Raw genomic sequence first — 15,616 nt, 5'->3', positions numbered from 1 at the left:
TTTCCAGTCTTCCGGGTCCTCCTCCGATCGCCATGAGTTTTCAAAGATAATGGCCAGTGGCTCTGCAATCACATCTGCCAACTTCTTTAGCACCCTCGGATGCAGTGCATCCGGCCGCATGGACGTGTACTCGTCCAGCTTTCCTAAATGGTCCTAAACCACTTCTTTCTCCACAGAGGGCTGGTCACCTCTGCTCCATGCTGTGCTGCCCAGTACAACAGTCTGGGAGCTGACCTTGTTCATGAAGACAGAGGCAAAAAGAGCATTGAATACATTAGCTTTTTCCACATCCTCTGTCACAAGGTTGTCTCCCTCATTCAGCAATGAGGGGTCCACACTTTCCTTGGCTTTCTTCTTGTTGCTAACATCCCTGAAGGAACCCTTCTTGTTACTCTTAAGATCTCTTGCTAGCTGCAACTCCAAGTGTGATTTGGCCCTCCTGATTTCACTACTGGATGCCTGAGCAATATTTTTATATTCTTCCTGGTCATTTGTCCAATCTTCCACTTCTTGTAAGCTTCGTTTTTTTGTTTAAGATCAGCAAGGATTTCACTGTTAAGTCAAGCTGGTCGCCTGCCATATTTACTATTCTTTTTACACATCAGGATGGTTTGTTCCTGCAACCTCAATAAGGATTCTTTAAAATACAGCCAGTTCTCCTGGACTCCTTTCCCCCGCATGTTATTCTCCCAGGGGATCCTGCCCATCAGTCCCCTGACGGAGTCAAAGTCTGCTTTTCTGCAGACCAGGGTCTGTATTCTGCTGCTCTCCTTTCTTCCCTGCGTCAGGATCCTGAACTCGACCATCTCATGGTCACTGCCTCCCAGGTTCCCATCCACTTTTGCTTCCTCTACTAATTCTTCCTGGTTTGTGAGCGGCAGGTCAAGAAGAGCTCTGCCCCTAGTTGGTTCCTCCAGCACTTGCACCAGAAATTGTCCTCTACACATTCCAAAAACTTCCTGGATTGCCTGTGCACCGCTGTATTGCTCTGCCAGCAGATATCAGGGTGATTAAAGTCTCCCATGAGAACGAGGGCTTGTGATCTAGTAACTTCTGTTAGTTGCTGGAAGAAAGCCTCGTCCACCTCATCCCCCTGGTCCGGTGGTCTATAGCAGACTCCCACCATGACATCACCCTTCTTGCTCACACTTCTAAACTTAATCTAGAGACTCTCAGGTTTTTCTGCAGCTTCATACCAGAACTCTGAGCAGTCATACTGCTCTCTTACATAAAATGCAACTCCCCCATCTTTTCTGCCCTGCCTGTCCTTCCTGAACAGTTTATATCCATCCCTGACAGTACTCCAGTCATGTGAGTTATCCCACCAAGTCTCTGTTATTCCAATCAGCCATTTAAAATATTATTTCAAAATTCACCAAAAGAGTTTTTTATAAGATTTTATTTTTGATTTGTGTAATTTTACTTGCATAAGTAATCTATTGAATTCAATGGGACTATTAATGTGAGTAAAATTATACATATAATTATGTGTTATGTGCATGTACATATGTTCATAGTCAGGGCCTATCTTAGGCTATGTCCAAAATGAATATTGAAAAGGCTTCTGAAAAGCTGTGCCTCATTAACTGCAAAGATGAAGTTCAATAAATGAGACAAGGTCCACAATGAATATGTCAAGGACTCATACAGAGCTTTATTTGGTCCATCTTACAAGAAGTCATCTTGCTCCACAGGAGCCCAGATCTCCCAGCTCCCTGTACACTAGCCTCTTCATTAAACCACATTGCCTCTAATATTGGCTCACACACGCAGTCCTTAAATTCATTACTCTTGTTTCATGGAGTACATATTTCACAACAGATTATCCAGGTACTCATATATATGACAGTGCTGCTTAGCTGTGCAACGTATGAGCTTAGTGTCATCATTAAAAATGAACTGCACATACCTGGCATTGATTTTCGATGACCAAATGAAAACAAGATTTTCACTGGAACATTCAAAGCTAATTTTCCTCAGTGAGGACTATTTTTTCTGCTGAAATTCAGCTTTTTACCTGCCAGTCCTTACCAATGTTCCCTGTCAGCTGTGCAGCCTCACTGCCGTGCAAGAGTCAATCAAGTGTTGTGCACTTCATTAGTAGAGTGGAGCACATCCAGGAACTTGTGTTCAGGTGCCCTTCCCCCGCTGCTCTGCAGCCCTGTTGCTCCTGCCCTCTGCCTTGGAGCCCCTGGCCAGCTGCTCCCAGGATTCTCCTGCTTGCTGTGCAGAGGGGGGGATAAAGGGAGTGCTGATGTCAGGGTGTATCCTGCCCCCCCACCCCCGGACCATATACTCCATCTCCGCAGAGCTGGGGAGGGGGGACAGGTCTTCAGAGTTAGACACGGCTGCAGCAGTCTGGACAAGCCTTCAGACTGGTGGGTGAATGCCTCTCTACTTAATGAGACAGCACAGGGTCTCTCATATACTTCCCCATCAGCCAGCACACACACACACAAACACACATACACACACACACACTGTCTCTGTGTCTCTCACACACACATACACACACAAACACACACACTCTTTCTCTCCCCTTCCCCCCACTTCTCCGCCACCCATGTACCCCATCTCCACAGAGCGGGGGATGAGGGACAGGACTTGGGAATTAGACCTGACTGCTGTGGTCTGAATGAGCCTTTAGACTGGTGGGTAGTGCCTCGCTGCTTAAAGAGAGCACACGGTGTCTCATACACTTGTCCAACAGTCATCACACATACACTCTGTCTCTGTTTCTCACTTACACAAACACACACACTGTCACTGTCTCACACACACATACACATGCTGTCACTGTCTCTCTCACACACATACACATACACACATACTGTCTCTGTCTCTCACACATATACACACACTGTCTCTTTCACACTCACCTCCCAACACATATTTGTGTTATTCTTGTTGTTACTTCTTGGTACTTCCTGGATGCACATATATCCTCTGTAATTTTATTCTTTCACAGTGCTGTTATTTTATTTTTTTCACTGGTCTATGGATTTCATGATTTTATTTCTCTCTTATGCTTAAATTTAAATCTTTGAGTAGGGAGTTCTAAAATGTCTAACCTGTCCTGGCTGGAGTAATTATTCCTATGGTAACTTTTTAAAAATATATATTATATCTAGGTTTTATGTTCTACTGATGGTTCACATCTGCACATTACCTCAATATTGGTGCACATAACAAAATTCATTCCACACATGGATGGAAAAAAAATAGAGAGAACATTGACCCTTACAGAAAACTATTTGAATAAATGTTCCTGGAATTTTTTACTCTCATCACTTTCAAACATGCTTCCTCTGTCTTGGCCCTAACTCCCCAAATAAGTTAAGGAAGAGACCAGGTTGGAATAATTTTAGCCTGAAAGGTGAATGTTTCAAAAAATTGTGAGACAGCTAAAATGGGGATATAAGATGCAAGTTATGAAAGGTTAAAATAGAAACATTTAGGGATGTTCAACTACAGCGGTCACTAGTGTTGCAGGGAAAATAATAACAATAACAATCCACACATTCAAATTATTGCAGGTAAATTATAACAGTTGCCTTGTCCTGGCTAAAAATCTCTCTGAAGGATTAATTGCTTTTAAAGTAAACGTAGTGTCTATGGAAAGTACTGGATTAACAACCAAGAAGGCTGATGTTCTTTATCCACAGAATTGGTGCAGCAAGTGAAGTAGCTGTACAAGCTTCCCTGTGCCAACCAAATCCTCAGCTTATCTAATGAGGCAACCAACCGAGGTGCCAACTGGTACAAAGGTGATGTGTTTATGATGTGGCTGTGTCTCCATTAAGATCAGGTCTGAAACTGCTGACTCATTTAGCACAGACCATCCCACAGCAGCACATGGTAATATCTTTCAGTCATTATTAATCTGAGCTAGATTTGAACCAGTGACCTCAAGGCAGAAGTCTGTGTGTGCGCTACTGCCAATCCCCTGAGTGATTTAGTTCCCTGTAGGATTCATATTTAACAATAACAACTATTACACTGAGTAGATAAGCTGGAGAGGCTTTTTATCTGCTTCTTAAGTAGATCTGTTGCAGCCAGCTTTCATATTCATGTCTTAAGGGCCTTGGGTATTGGAACTTGTGTCAAGAAAATCACATTTAGTAAAACAGATTTTTATTTATTTATTTCATGATAACAAGAGGCTCTTGGTGATAGAAAGGATTTTAAGACATAACACAAAAGCTAAAAAGATATATATGGCCACAAGTTAAAAGTAACAGTGAAAAAAGTGAAGTGCTAACAGTTGGGATGCAGCAGGCTTGAGGCTTGTATGACTGTAAATCTCTATTTGTTTCCCTTCCACATTAATTACTTTTTGCTGTATAGAGTGTGTTCCTATCACATGAAAAATGTCTATATGACATAAAAGTAGGCAGAGAAATAGCCATATAATCTCAACAGAAACAGCCATCTCTACATTATTTTATAGGATATGCTTATGCACAGCGAAGTGCTTCATGAAATCTCATGTAGCAGAGTGTAAAGAGTCTCTATTTTACCTGTTTGTAGTGTTTTGTGGTACTTCATAGAAAGGATATTAAATGAAGTGCCAGATCTGCAGTAGGACTAAATTATCACAGCTGCATTGACTTCATTCTACATCAGCTGAGGACCCATCTGCCCACACTGTTTTGTATAAACATCATATAGCCCTGCTTCTCCTCTTACACTGGTTTTATTTTGGGGGTAATTCTGCTAATTTTTATTATATATATATATATATAAGTGTACATGAGATCAGAACCAGACCCACTACCTGAAAGGGCAAAATTCAAATCGAGATAGCCATAACAGAGAGAAGAATGAAAGGTACAACACTACCCCCAGCTGGATTCCTTGGCTGCTTAACTTTTCTACATCCCATTATTCCTAAGGACAATCTTTCATAGAATCATAGAACTGGAAGGGACCTCAAGAGGTCATCTAGTCCAGTCCTCTGCACTCCTGGCAGGACTATTATCTAGACCATCCCCGACAGGTGTTTGTCTAACCTGCTCTTAAAAATCTCCAATGATTGAGACTCCACAACCTCCCTAGGCAATTTATTCCAGTGCTTAACCACCCTGACAGTTAGAAAGTTTTTCCTAATGTCCAACCTAAACCTCCCTTGCTGCAATTTAAGCCCATTGCTTCTTGTCCTATCCTCAGAGGTTAAGGGAAAAAAAATTCTCCCTCCTCCTTGTAACAACCTTTTACATACTTGAAAACTGTTATCATGTCCTCTCTCAGTCTTCTCTTTTCCAGACTGAAAAACCCAGTTTTTTCAATCTTCCTTCATAGGTCATGTTTTCTAGACTTTTAATAATTGTTGTTGCTCTTTTCTGGATTCTCTCCAATTTGTCCACATCCTTCCTGAAATGTGGCATCCAGAACTGGACACAATACTCCAGTTGAGGTCTAATCAGCATGGAGTAGAGCAGAAGAATTACTTCTCATGTCTTGCTTACAACATTCCTGCTAATACATCCCAGAATGATGTTTGCTTTTTGTGCAACAGCATTATACTGTTGACTCATATTTAGCTTGTGGTGCACTATGACCCCCAGATCCCTTTCCGCAGTACTCCTTCCTAGGCAGTCATTTCCCATTTTGTATGTGTGAAACTGATTGTTCCTTCCTAATTGGAGTACTTTGCATTTGGCCTTACTCAATTTCATCTTATCTACTTCAGACCATTTCTCCAGTTTGTCCAGATCATTCTGAATTATAATCCTCTCCTCCAATGCATTTGCAACCCCTCCCAGCTTGGTATCATCTGCAACCTGTATAAGTGTACTCTGGATGCCATTATCAAAATCATTGATGAAAATATTGAACATAACCAGACCCAGAAAAGATCTCTGTGGGACGCCACTCATTATGCCCTTTCAGCATGATTGTGATCCACTGTTAACTACTCTCTTGGAATGGTTTTCCAACCAGTTTTGCAGCCACCTTATAGTAACTCCATCTAGGTTGCATTTCCCTAGTTTGTTTCTGAGAAGGATCATGTGAGACAGTATCAAAAGCTGTACTAAAGTTGGTTTAATACTATTTGTTTTTGACAAACACATGCTGACTGTTATTTATCATCTTATTATCTTCTAGACGTTTGCAAATTGATTGCTTAATTATTTGCTCCATTATGTTACCGGGTACAGAAGTTAAGCTGACTGGTCTGTAATTCCCTGGGTTGGCCTTATTTCCCTTTTTATAGATTGGCACTATATTTGCCCTTTTCCAGTCTTCTGGAATCTCTCCCATCTTCCATGACTTTTCAAAATTAATCACTAATGGCTCAGATATCTCCTCAGTCAGCTCCTTGTATATTCTGTGATGTATTTCATCAGGCCCTGGTGGCTTGAAGACATCTAATTTGTCCAAGTAATTATTAACTTGTTCTTTCCCTATTTTAGCCTCTTCTGATCCCACCTCATTTTCACTGGCATTCACTATGTTAAATGTCCAATCACCAGCCACCTTCTTGATGAAAACTGAAACAAAGAAGTCATTAAGGACCTATGCCATTTCCACATTTTCTGTTATTATCCCCCTCCCCCTCATTGAGTAATGGGTCTACCCTGTCCTTAGTCTTCCTCTTGCTTCTAATATATTTGTACCCTGTCAACCTCTGGAACTCCTTGCCACAGGATGTTGTGAAGGCCAATACTATAACGGCATTCAAAAGGGAGATAGATAGATTCATGGAAGATAGGTCCACCAGTGGCTATTAGCCAGGATGGGCAGGAATGGTGTCCCTAGCCTCTGTTTGCCAGAAGCTGGGATTGGGTGACAAGGTATGGGTCACTTGATGATAACCTGTCTGTTCATTCCCTTTGGGGCACCTGCCATTGGCCATTGTCAGAGGACAGGATACTGGGCTTGGTGGACCTTTGGTCTGACCCAGTAAGGCCGTTCTTATGTAGAATGAGTAACAGCCGTGTTAGTCTGTATTCGTAAAAAGAAAAGGAGTACTTGTGGCACCTTAGAGACTAACCAGTTTATTTGAGCATGAGCTTTCGTGAGCTACAGCTCACTTCATCCGATGAAGTGAGCTGTAGCTCACGACAGCTCATGCTCAAATAAACTGGTTAGTCTCTAAGGTGCCACAAGTACTCCTTTTCTTCTTATGTAGAATGTTTTCTTAATGCCCTTCATGTCTCTAGCTAGTGTGATCTTGTTTTGTGCCTTGGCCTTTTTAATTTTGTCCCTACATACTTGTGTTATTTGTTTATATTCATCGTTTGTAATTTGTCATATTTTCCATTTTTTGTAGGACTCTTTTTTTCATTTTTAGATCATTGAAGATCTCCTAGTTAATCAATCAGTATCCGCAAGGTCCTGTTCCAACCAGCACCTCATTCCAATACCCCAGTGCCAGCCGTCTTCATCTAAGGAATGCTGAAAAATGTGGATCAGTTCAAGTATTTGGGCAGTACCATCTTAAGTGATGGTTCCCTTGATAAGGAAATCTCCAGAATTAGTAAAGCCAACCAGGCCCTTGGCTGATTTCGAACAAAAGTTCTTAACCAACACAACATCTGTCTCTCCACCAAATTGAAGATCTCCAGTGCAATGGTTCTAGCATCTCTCCTGTATGGATCTGAGATGTGGACTCTTTATAGACATCACATTAAACAGTTTGAGCACTTTCACATGTGCGCCCTCTGCTCAATAATGAGCATTCGCTGGCAGGACAGAGTGACCAATATTAAGGTCCTTAAGAGAGCAACACAACCAGCATTGAGGAAATGTTACTGAGAGCATAACTTAGGTGGACCAGGAATGTCATCAGAATGAAAGACCACTGTCTCCCAAAACAGATCTTGTATGGGGAGCTGAGTCAGGGCAAAAGAAAGAAGGGTCATCAGCCTAAGCACTTCAAAGATAATCTGAAGAGCAATCTCCAGTGGGCTGGTATCAGTCCCAAAGAATTTGAGTAAATGGCTCAGAACAGGACTCACTGGCAGTCTCTGACAAGATCAGTATGTGACACACCTCAGCAGGATCAATGAAATTATCTCCAGGCTGCATGTGAAAGGCACCACAGAGCTGCATAATCAAATGTCATAGATACAGACTTCCCATGCCCTCAGTGTGGCCAACTCTGTGCATCAGGATTTGGACTGAGGAGTCATATGCATAGCCATATATGAGAACTATGACAATATCGTCACCATCGTCAGCGATGGACTACCAATAATCCTTAACCCGTTCAACAATTCCTAATTATTTTTTCTTGTCATGGATGTCATTTTAGTAATAAACACAAAGAACCCATTGTAGTGTTGTATCCAGCAAACAGAGGTCTGTAATCTGCTGGAGGAAATGCTCAGTGATGTGCTGCCAATATTTTAACAAGGGACTCTCATAACTTTGTTCTCCCTTAATCCAGTGTTAAATCTGTGTGCCAGAAATACGTGTGCTACAGAGAGGAAGGATGATGGTCTGGGGAATTGACTCATTTGTTTTCAATTTAAAGAAAAAAGCTTTCTCATAACTGTAACCAAGAAGGACGCAACCCCATTTGGCATACAAACTGATATGACGCTGTTGGAAATATTTAAACTGTTCCTAAAAAAAAATCCTTACTCTATATGGTATTATGTGATCGTACAGCATGATTTGAAATTGGGGGTGGCATTTGGGGCATATTTAAAGGTGTCCCAGGATATAACATGCCCTTGTTTTTTTCCCCCCTTCTTTTCAAAATATGTGCCATTTGGTGTAATCTGGTCCATTGCCAAGGCAAAATATTTGCTGTCCATAAACATTGTTAGGAAGCCCAGGCATAAGCTATCATTAGTAGGAATGGTTTATAAGAAGCCAGAGACAGGGGAGCTGTTTAAGAGGCAGTATGTTTGCTAACTGTTGGTGGCAAAAAGTGTAAGCAATCATTCCCAGTTCCTGAAAATTGAGTTAATTTAAATTGGAAACAACCAGGTTTTCCCAGTGCCAGATTTCTTTGCAAACCTATAGGCAAGGTTCTGATTTTAAAAGGATTTGGTGGAAATTGAAATGAAACTGGGAAATACCATGAGACTTACCCATATAACTTTTTCAGTGAACACTATTTAAATGTGAAATTCACTGAACAGGAGCCTCACAGACAGTTGCAGATAACCAGAAACAGATGCAAGAATTTAGTAAAAACTTTGGCAAATAGTTTATGGGCACAGAAAAAAATTCTAATGAATCACTGCTGGTTTGTAATTGCAGACTTAACTTGAACTGAAACTGACTGAGTAATTCAGTTATTCGAGATGAACATTTTTGTGTGACTCCAGTGGGGACTTCCACCTCTTTAGGGAGAGAATGGAAAATGATGGACAGGAGTTAGCTGCCATACTCTCTGGTTTGTCCAGGAGGAGCAGCACACTTGTCAATAACAGCACTAGCTATATTGAAAGACAGAACTTTATTTATGAGAACTCTATTCTCCTCTATCATGTTTGCCATTAAAAAGCAAGAATTCTACACTGGAACAATTGACATCTGTCCTCCCCTCACCATAGAGCAGGAAATAATTATGGTAACTGTTGGTAATGGTTTGCTTTTTAATGCCAACCACAGCGTAAATTTCATCTCCAGTTCTTACATTTAACTTCTGGAGGAAGGATTGTTTCCCATATCAACAAAAGCTCATCAGTCACAGATTTTTGATCTGTGGAAGAGATAGAAAAGAATCACAAAGGAGCCCTGGGGTGATGAGGAAAAAAGAAAAGAGGCATTGTTAGGAACAATTAGATGACCCTAATTCAAGTCAGTTAGCAGGAGTGAGGCAAGGTTGTTGGTTTGATCCAATTTGACTTGCACTCGAATACCTTATAATGCAGAATTCACAACTAGGCTTTATATTCTGTAAGAGCATATGTTAAGTACATTAAAGTTCCACAGCAAGTTCATTTACAAAATATAGGCATACAATATGCAGAAATCAGATAGTGTTGATGTCTGAGAAAATTTAGAAAATGTGGTAATCTTTTATTATTTCTTTCAAAGGTATGGATCACTAAAATACGCTGAATTAGAAAGAGTCTAGTATTTTTATTTTCAAAAATCTATCACACTTGCACTGATATGTAGATGTTCTAATTTTCTGGGGCAAAGACTATAGTCCTCTGCAGCTTATACAGTGTCTACAGAATGAGAGTTAGTCTGCAAAGGCCTGGATCCACAAAGAGATTTAGTTGTGGTGATACTGAACATTGCCACATCTAACTATTAGAAGCCCTGACAAAAATCATTGGGATCTACAAAGCCTGAGTTCAGTGGAGAGATAGGTGCCTGAGAATGGGAGTTATAAAAGGCAGCATGCTAGATAGGGAACCAGATAAGCTAGTTAATAGGAGATGCTGAGGAGAGGAGTTTATCCTAAACCCTGTCCTTCTCAAGGAGTTCAGTACCTAAATCCAGGCTTCAGAGCCTATCTCTGCTTGTGATCCATAGCCAAGATCCCTCTTGTGGAGTCAAGTGGCTTAGGCGCATAACCCATTCCATGTGAGAATGGCTTAGGTACCTGCCTAACTGCACACAAAATGGCAGCAGGGGTTGAGGGGAAGGCATCCTTCTTCATAACCTTTATCACAGTGATTAGGGTACTCATCTGGGAGATCCTGATTCAATTCAACCCCTCTGCCTGAGGGGGAAAAGGGAAAAGGGGTTTCTCATCTCTCAGGTAAATGCCCTAACCAAAGGACTATGGTATATTCTGAGGAGAGTCTCATTCAAACTCTCTTATTGAAGCTAGTCCACTTTAATTACATTATTAAATACTAATTAGGCCAGAGACAGAGTTAGAATCACTCTATAGTCCAGTATAAATATAGGTAAATAGAATACATGTCCCATGAATGTTATTATAGTATTTCATTAAAGCTGTCTTCATTTGTTTAAATTCTCTTCTCACATGGATTGCTGTGTGCCATTTTGTGTGCCTGAGTTCCAGATAATTATCAGCAAACTGGAGAGGATCTAAAGAAGGGCCACAGAGATGATTAAGGGATTACAAGGATTCACAGATGAGAAAGACTACAAGATGTAAATATGCTTAACTTGGATAAGATGTGACAGAGAGGTGGTATGATAACCTTCAGAAATACCTGAAGGGTATAAACATTTCAGTGGAAAAATCAACAGTTAAGGTGGTAGAGAAAAGAATAATTAGAAGTAATAGTCTGAAACTGAGCAAGTGAAAATTTAGTTTGAACTTTGTGAAAAATATTGTTAGAATGAGCCTGATCTAGAGCCCATTGAAGTCAGTGGAAAGACTCATACTAATTATTATGACTGACTTACTACAGTATTTACAAGTAGTAACATATATTTAATGGTGTGTTATTCAAAAAGGCAGCATTGTTTCGAGGTCTGAACATGGGGCTGGTAATTAAGAGCTCTTAAATTCTAACCCCAGCTATGTCACTGACTCACTGTATCAACTCAAAGCATTTCTCTATCTCAATTTACACATCTGTAAAATGGGGATAATATTTATTTCCTTTTTAGGACTGTTAGGAAAATAAATGTTTGTAAGGTCATTTGAAAATGTGAAGCACCATATAAATGCAAAGTGTTGTTATATCAAATCTAGAGGAAATGCCTCTTTCTGGTATTACTGGAGTCCAAAGTAAACAAGTACTTTAAATAATTATTACAATGTCAAAAACACCTCATTGCATGAAAATATCAGATCAGGACACTGAGATAAAACATAGGTTAGGAATGGATCAGCAGAGGCAAGGGTCAGCAAGATGAAAGGAAAAATAGGAATGGATTTAGGGCAATTGTCTGAAAAAGCAATTCACTTGTAGTATAGCAGTAAAATCAAGGGAGAAGAATTAGTATAGGACTCCTGTAGAAAATGGCTGGGGCTCATGGATAAACAGAAAGCCAAATTCAGAAAACAAATCACTCATTACTGTTGGAGTTTCCTCCATTTCTGCAGTGCTTGTAAGAGAATTCCTGCGGTCAAGACATATTTGGCAGCATAACTAAATATGCAGATCAGCCATTGCTAATAATTTTGGACTGTAACTCATCTTGGCTTTTGTGGGCTAAGCAGCCCCAAGGTTGGGGTGGAGTTGAAAAGGGGCATTTAATATATCCCCCAAAAGTGATACTGCAAGATGAGATTTGATTAAATTTAATGTGAATCATTTCGGTACTACTTTTCCCATACGGTATAGGAATTACTTAAAAGTCAAATAATGATGAACCCTAAAATTGTTAAGGTTCAGGGAGCCTGACAAGCACAAAATGGAGTTAAATGCCGCATTTATTGATTACATGTAACAAATAGGAGTTATCATTGACCATTAGCAATACAACTAATGATCACTAAAAGACGTATCAGCCAGATTACTTTTCAAATCATTTACGATAGCTATTATTGTTCTTAGTATTAGATTTTAAAATAATAAAGAGCTGTGTAATAAGTGAGTTACTATCTGGGGAAGGAGGGGTTTCTCTGAATAATTGTGTGCAGACCTCCATTTTAGGAGTTTATTCCCTCAACAATCCCTGAAGGGCCAGATCCTCAGCTAGTGCAAACCAGTTTGTCTACTCTAGTAAAGTGTGGCATATGATGTAGCACCAGTAGGATAGAGGAATGTTTCTCTTAAAGCAAGAAGCAGGGAATTGAGAGAGAGAGAGAGAGCGGTCATGAATAGTAGTGAGTTTAATCTTATAAAAACTTACTATTAGGAAACTTTATTCTTCTGAATAAACTGAGGACTCTGGTTTCCCTAGCTATAATCCTGAACACTTACAAACATTAACATCACTTAAAGAAAATATGTACTTTCAAAATTACATTTCCAAGCCTCCAAATATTTTAGCTAGAGTTGATGCAAAATATGTTGACTTCTTGATACTAAAAATAGAATAATTTAAGCCATTAAAAATCTGCATTGTTATCAGCTTTATAACAGCTGAGTTATACATCCCTGGAAATGGATTTTCTGGTGGAAGGAACATCAGACCTTATCTAGGATTTTTCTGCAGGTGCTACTGTAAGTTAATAATTCACCCCCTGTGCAACTTATTAAGCCTAATAGAGACATGATTATATTTTCTGGATTCAAAAGAATGACAAAGCAAAACAATATGCTAAATTAAACATTCTAAATTTCTATTAAGAAGTTTTCGGTTTCTGTATTGAGAGACGTGTATGTAAAAACCTTTAAAAAAATGTTTCCCAAACTTTTGCCAGTTGATGGCTGTTCATCAATTCATAGAGTTTAAGGCCAGAAGGGACCATTAGATGATCTAGTCTGACATCCTGTATATCAGAGGCTATTAAATTTTACCTAGTCACCCCTGAATTGAGCCCAATAATTTATGTTTGACTGAAGCATATCTTCCAGAAAGGCATCTAGTCTTGATGTGAAGACATCAAGGGATGGAAACTACATTATTTCCCTTTATACTTTGTTTCAGTGGTTAATTAACTTCAGTGTTAGAAATTTGAGCCTTGTTTTTATGTTGAAGTTGTCTGGCTTCAGTTTCCAGCCAATGGATCTTATGCCTTTTTCTGCTAGATGAAAGAGTGCTTTGGTACCTAGTATTTTCTCCCTGTGAAGCTACTTATAATAATCAAGTCACCTCTCAGTCTTCTTTTTTTGATAAACTGAAGAGATTGAGCTCTTTAAGGCTCTTACTGGAAGGCATTTTCTCCAATCCTTGATACATTTTGTGCCTTTTACTGCACTGCCTCCATTTTTCAACATTATTTTAAAAATGCAGATGCCAGAAATAGATGCAGTTTTCCAGTATCAGTCTCACCAATGCCATATACAGAAGTAAAATCACCTCCCAACTCCTTCTTCATATTCCCCTTTACATACATCCAAAGATCTTTTTGCCACAACATATTGGGAAGCTCATGTATTACCACTATTACCCCTAAATCCTTTATAGAGTCACTGCTTTGCAGGATACAGCCCCCCATTCTGTATATATGGCCTTCATTACATGTTCTTATATGCATAATTTTGCATTTGGTGGTATTAGAATGTATTTAGTTTGAATAGGCCCAGATTACCAAGCAATCCAGGTCACTCTGTGTAATTACCCTGTCCTCATCACAGTTCACCTAATCATTTTGTTAGCTAATCTTTATGTTATCCACAAATTTTATCTGCAATGAATTTATATTTACTTCCAGATCATTGAGGAACATGCTAAATAACATTGGATCTAGTACAAATCCCTGTGGCACGCCCTAGAAACAGCTTCACTCAATGATCATTCCCCACTGATGGTGACTTTTTGTGATCTGTCAGGTAGACAGTTTTTAATCCATTTTCCATGTGCTTAATTGATATTGTACAATGCTAATTTTAAAATCAAAATAATGTGCAGTTCTAAGTCAAACTCATAGAAAAGTCTAAGTGTATAAAATATACACAGGTACCTTTACTAAGCAAATTTGTAATCTCCTCAAAGAATAAAATCAGGGTTTTTTTACAATAACTATTTTCCATAAAACCATGTTGATTGGCATTAATTATGTTCCAATCCTTTTTCCACTGACTCCCATACCATTTTTTCCCATTATTTGCCCATGATTGATGTCAGGCTAACTGGCCTATCATTACTCCAGTCATCTTCCTTGCTCTTGTTGTTAAAATATGTGCAGCGTGTAGTTTAAGTTCCCAAACTCCAAAGGTTTATATTGCAGCCTCAATCATTCATTAAAAGCACACTGATAAAATACTGGAGTGAAAAATGAATGTTCTGTGCTTTGGCAAATGTCCTCTTGATATCTCAGAGCAGTAGTAAACTTAAAGGACGCATCAACTGAAGGAAGAAAATAAATTACCAGAGCACCCCTAATAAGATACATTTAGCCACTATAGAAGACAAAATCCTCCATTCAAGAGGATTAAAATGCTCTGTAAGCAGTAAGTAAGGAAATAAAAATAGCTTTGTCTTCTCAGGACAATATTGTACACGACCTTAAGCAAAAGCCCAGAGCAGAGAGAAGATTCCCCCTACATCTCTACCCTATTTTGTTCTTCCAATCCAAGTCTTTTCATTCAGAGAGTATCAAGACTTCATAAATCTAGTACCACCACTTGTTCTTGATGCCACAGAGTGGACAGCACAATCACAGGTGTGAGCTGGCCCCATGGTGAAAGAAACACAATCACCCTTATTCAAAAGATGGATTAGTGGCTGCATCTCCCTGCATTCCAAAGGTAATTATGTGGGCCACAAGCACAATACCTCCAGGATCTCCTGATGGATTGTGTACTTGCCTACTTCTTTCAGCTCAGATGGGAACTGGGCTTTGCGCAGTGTTCAAGGTGTCTCTCACACAGATTTCAGGGAGCAGAGAAACCCTTAAATATGAAAGGGACTGGTTAAGAATTCTGAAGACCTGTATACATCAGAGATTGCACAGCTTCTACCAATGAAAGAAAAATGAATACTTACCCAGAGCAATCAGTCTCATTATTCTTCTTTGCTCTGAATGACTTTCCGGGACAGAGTTTGCTGAGAGTCCAAAATAAGCCCACCTTTCATTGAAAATATTGAGGAGGACCACCATAGGAAGAAAAATTAATTGACTTAAACAATTGAATTCTTCTTTCAATTACCATAATTTAAAATC

This window comes from Chelonia mydas, chromosome 1 (genome assembly GCF_015237465.2).
Source record: "Chelonia mydas isolate rCheMyd1 chromosome 1, rCheMyd1.pri.v2, whole genome shotgun sequence".
Taxonomy (NCBI): domain Eukaryota; kingdom Metazoa; phylum Chordata; order Testudines; family Cheloniidae; genus Chelonia; species Chelonia mydas.
The sequence above is the reverse complement of the archived record's forward strand: the minus strand, read 5'-3'. Positions refer to the sequence as shown.